The sequence below is a fragment of the Octodon degus genome, unplaced genomic scaffold (assembly GCF_000260255.1).
Source record: "Octodon degus isolate 3935 unplaced genomic scaffold, OctDeg1.0 scaffold00016, whole genome shotgun sequence".
Classification (NCBI taxonomy): Eukaryota; Metazoa; Chordata; class Mammalia; order Rodentia; family Octodontidae; genus Octodon; species Octodon degus.
In genome coordinates this window covers 17,817,592-17,822,591 of record NW_004524592.1, presented here as the reverse complement: position 1 = coordinate 17,822,591, position 5,000 = coordinate 17,817,592, and the positions used below count along the sequence as shown (strand labels likewise).

Here is a 5,000-nt window from a genome sequence, read left to right as displayed (position 1 = left end):
CATTCAATGGTAGAGTGTTTCCCAACCAGGCACAAGATCTTGGCTTTGGCTGGGTATATGTGGTGACACACTTCTAATCCCAATGCTCAGGAGGCTGAGGCAGGAGGATCACTGTGAGTTTGAGCCAGCCTGTACCACATATTCAGACTTTGGTCGCCTGTTGCCCCTGAAAGACCCTGAGTTAGATCCTGGCTGGATGTCCTGTCACATTCATCGAATCCATCGGGCTGGGACATATTCAAGTGCTTTCCATTCCAACATTTTTTCCTTCTGCTAAAAGTAAGGCGATCCAGACCAAACATATGTATGTGTTTTGTAAGAAGCCAAGCCCCTTGCCGCCGCCGCTGTGCCACCTGCTGGTCTGCCGGCCGGGCCCATGATGTCACCGGGCTGGGCGTCTGCGGCGGTCTGATGTCACAGCGATCATGTGGCGCGGGGGGTGGTCAGGCCGGGCCGGGAGGCTGTGATGGGAAGTGGGGCTGCGCCAGACTCCGGGCTGCAGGGACAGAGCTGCCGCAGGGGCCGCGCTGCTGCAGGGACCGCGCTGCTGCGCCTCCTCACGGCCACTGCCCACGATCAAACCATCGCAGCTGCCAGCGAGAGAGGCTCATCTCGTGAGTGCTCTGGTGCCTTTGTTCAGGGCGAGCTCAGGCGGGCAGTGGGAAGGAGCGGGAGGGTGCGGTGGCGTGGGGACGCGTACGCGGGGTCTTTGTGACATCGTGGGAAGCCATGCCGGAGGGGCTCAGTGTGGCTCCCAAATCCTGGCCCAGCCGCAGCCCAGCTGCGCTCTGCGTGCCTCCCCGCAGCGCTGAGTGCCGCTTCCTGCAGCCAGCCGTCTGCACGGCAAGGGTTTGCTGGGTGCTGGGCAGACTTGGGGTGGTGGTTCCAGGGGAGGATGGGGCTGCGTTCGGTCCGGGCTCCGCCCAGGGGGTGACTGGGAGAGCTCGGCCGAGGACCAGGCAGTGGCGCCGGGTCTGAGCAGCTGCTGCCTGCTCCCGGGCTCCCCTCTCCAGGGCGCAGTCTCTGCGGGGCGGTGGCTGCCAGGACAGGTGCGAGGGGCATCCCTGGCACTCCAGCTCGCGATCTCTCCGGCTTCCGAGGACTGATTTAGGAAAGGGCAGAAGTGGGAGAGATGGGATTTCTGTGCTCTGCTTGTGTGTTTGCTGGGAACAAGTGGCAAATGGTAGTCACGCGCCAAGGACGGTGCCGCCCCGACATGTCTTAGGTGTGGCCGAGGACAGGGAGAGAAGACGTCTGGTAGCCGCCCTGGTCCCCTCCGCAAGTCACGGAGCCTGCTGGATTTACCGTGCTGGGGCAGGGAGGGTAGGAGGCGGGTTCGGAGGGCACTGCCCATGCCCAGCCCTCTGTGCCCACTGGACAGCCCAGGGCGAGGTATGGGGCGGACCCCTCAGAAACAATGGGGAGTGCGAGGCCATGTCTTGAAGCAGTGAAATTTCATTTTCTTTTCTTTTTTCAAAAGAATAAACCCTTTTCTTTGGCGTCATTGCACAGACTGTAGGCTTCAGAGCCAGAGACTGATTACTGAAATATTTTGGCACCGAAACAACTTTTGGGTGGGGAAGATGTGGGGATGCTGCGGAGATGTCCGAGGCGTCCACGCTGACTGAGCACAGGCACGCGGCCCCACCCATGGTGCTCTCATTGCCCGCTGCACGGCACCCTGGGCTCCCCTGCGCGGGCAGCTCCGCAGTGTGCCCTGGGGTCACAGGTAGGAAGCGATAACTCCACTTTTGCCTCCTTCTGTACCTCTGAGCAGAGCGAGCTTTCTCCTGGACGGGTATCCATCCCTCCTTTCACTCTGGTGCTACTGCCTTTCAGGGACCAGCACTCAAAAAGGTGCCCAGTCCAAGGCCACACCCCCTTTTTTGGCCACGTGCCAGAAATGTTGGCCCTGAAGAGGATCCTGGTAGATGATGACTCGATAGGTCGATTGGTCCGCTGACCACTTGGTGGCAAAGCCAGGGAGCCCTCTTCTTGGCGACAGCTCCTGCTTCCCTGGGAGAGAGGCTCGGATATGGGGGGCTTTGAGATTTTTTTTCTTCAAAAATTAATATATTGATGGGCTGGAGAGATGGCTCAGTGGTCTAAAGCACCTACTTAGAACAAGTTTAGCAAAACACAGGGACTGCGGTTCAATCCCCCAGCACCACATGCCAGCCAGCCCCACCCCCTGGTGGGCTGAGCTGGCCACACACACACACACAATTAAATAAATAAATAAAATTAAAAAAAAATTAATATATTGATATCTGAAATAGTGGAGCAGCAGTGCCCATGCCCGTCTCTGCCTCACAGCCCTGCAGACACCCCTGTCTTTGATGTGAAGTGCAGTAGGTGCATGGGGCGCACCCCCATTTCTGTCTCCCAGGTCCTTACAGCTGGGGACCCCAGGTGGCAGCAGATGGTGGGTTACAGGTCATCTGGGTTTTATAGGGAGGAAAACGGATGAGGACCATTGTCCAGATCACCCACTTCCCAGCAGGGTGCTGCTTCTGCCTAAAGGAACATTGTTTTCCTATAAAACTAGACATTTAAAAAATGTCAGGTTATTTTACATTTTATCTTCATTTCTGTGCTATTATTAGATTCATGTTCTTCCCCAAAGAATGTCTTAGAATAGATTGGAAAGCCTTTGAAAAGAAAATAAAAGGTGGACATGGTGGTGCACACCTGTTATCACAGCATTTGGGAGGCTGAGACAGGAGGATTGCTGGGAGTCTGAGGCTAGCCTGAACTACATAATGAGATCCTGTCTCAAAAAGTAAAATAAAATTAAATTAAAATTAAAAAAAATAAGGAGAGGGCAGGGCAGGTATGGCATGTGGTGCTGGGGATTGAAATGTGGCCCCCCACCCCTGCCTGAATTTGCCTAAGCAAGTGCTTTAGACTGCTGAGCTATCTCGCCGGCCCTTGATCTTTCATTTAAAACAAAGTTTAAAAAAATAATGATACTAGATGTGGTGTCATACATCTGTAACCCCATCATTTGAGAGGCTGAAGCCTCTTAGTGAGGTCAAGGCCAGCCTGGTCTACACAGATAGACCATGTTTCAAAAAACAGCAGCAACAAAAATTTAAAGTTTCAGAATAATTTTTTTTCTGGGGGCCAGGGAGATGGCTCAATAGAATAAGTGCTTCCCTGGCAAGCACAAGGGCCTGAGTTCAATCCCTGGTTCCGCAAAATAAATAAATAAAAAGAGAAAGGGAAGGGGAGGGGAAAAGAATTAAGATGCATTTTGGGGGCCAGGGAGATGGCTCAGTGGAATAAGCGCTTCCCTGGCAAGCGCAAGGATCTGAGTTCAATCCCCAGTTGCACAAAAAAAAAAGCAGAATAATTTTTTTCTCTTTAGATTAATACTACACCCATGAGAAATTAAAAAAAATACTTGGTTGAATATAACTGTAGTGCCTACTTCTAAGTGTATTGATTTTTTTTTAGGGGGGGACTTGGTGCTGGGTAACAAATCCAATACAAACTAAGCAGTTGCCAAACCCAGAGCTACACTGCCACGCCCTCTTGAGATTTAAGAGAAGTTCAGTGTGAAGCTGCTCCATAATGTTATTAGGATGCCCATCTGTGAATTATTCAGTCTCCTTTTGGTCAAGGTGAAATTGACGTATTTGCCTGGATTTGTTACAGACACGAGTGTCATATGTAATTCATCTGTGTTGATGCTGTTTCTACAATTGGTAAACAAAATTAGGCTGGGTGTTGTTTAATTATGTTTCTGAGGCCCCCTTTTGCACAACGCAGGGCCCTTGATGAGATCCTTGACGTGGAGTGATCAGTTTACTGCTCCAATAGGGAAGACTCTTCCTTCTAGACAGGGAACTCGAGTGATGAGCGGAGAGAGATTAGTTTGAGTAGCCTCATGGGTTGCAGGAGAAAAATTGGAAGCCTGTGCTCAACAGTCTGTGCTCGAGCTCAGAAAGAAGCAGCTGCACACTGATGTTTCTAAAGAGTGATTTCTTCCGGGAACCCTCCAAACATCTGTTTTATCAAGCTTCAGGATATTGGGGGGGGGGGGAGAAAAATCCAGACAAGGAATTAAGGTGTTAGTATTCTTAATTTGGATAGATAGAAACTACCAAAGAAAGATCACCATTTTAGTTTTGTTTTTCTTAATTCCTTTTTTTTTTTTTTTGGTGGAACTGGGGATCGAACTCAGGGCCTTGCACTTGCCAGGCAAGCGCTTATTCTACTGAGCTATCTCCCCAGCCCCTAGTTTTGTTTTATTTTGAGTCAGGGTCTCGCTATGTTGTTCAGCTTGACCTTAAACTCACTGGGTAGCCCAGGCTAGCCTCAAATTTAAGGTGATCCTCTTGCTTCAGCCTCCCAGATGCTGGGATTAAGACAGGTGCCACCACTAAGTTAAAACTTAGGTTAAAATGATATAACCGAGGAGATGCAGAACAAATAAAGGCAAAGGCAAACAAAGGTCGGTGGAGATTCGACTTCATGAGTAGCTCTGTAGCATCTTCCGCTGTAAACAGAGACGTGGACTGAGTCCATGCTAATGTGTCTCGGGGTTAGGACAGCACACTAGGCACTCGCCACTCCTCCTCAGTCTGCTGAGCCTGAGGCCTTGGACCAGGCCCCATTGAAACTGGTCCTCAAAGATGGCAACTGGTGGCTTGGCCACATGCTGTGCCGTGGCTGAGCCCACTCCTGGGCCCAGTGGAAGTTGTGAATGAATTGTCTTTCTTAATCTCCAGTATACATCCTTCAGGGCAGCCTGTTTTGATTTTCCACAGTGATTTCCCAGGCCTAGCATACTCTGGCTGTCTACACTGTTAGATGGGGCTTTCTTATGGAAAAAGGTGCTGATTTACTGTCTTCCGGACCTGGGGGGTGCAGGTCAGGGGGGCGCTTTTTGTCCATCTTGGGGTGGAAAAGAAGCGTGAACAGCCAGTGCATTGTAACAGCTGATGCTGTGTGTGTGGGGGTAAGATTTCTCTCTTTTTTTTTTATATTAATAC

The 5,000-nt window shown here is 51.0% G+C and overlaps 1 long non-coding RNA gene across 1 annotated transcript in view; it reads left to right on the top strand.

Moving 5' to 3' along the window:
- Positions 1-5,000, top strand: part of LOC111815428 — a 19,074-nt gene that overhangs the window by 1,192 nt on the left and 12,882 nt on the right. Inside the window, exon 2 of the long non-coding RNA XR_002820124.1 lies at positions 1,432-1,436. This is a non-coding gene — a long non-coding RNA (uncharacterized LOC111815428). The remainder of the gene's footprint in view (positions 1-1,431; positions 1,437-5,000) is intronic.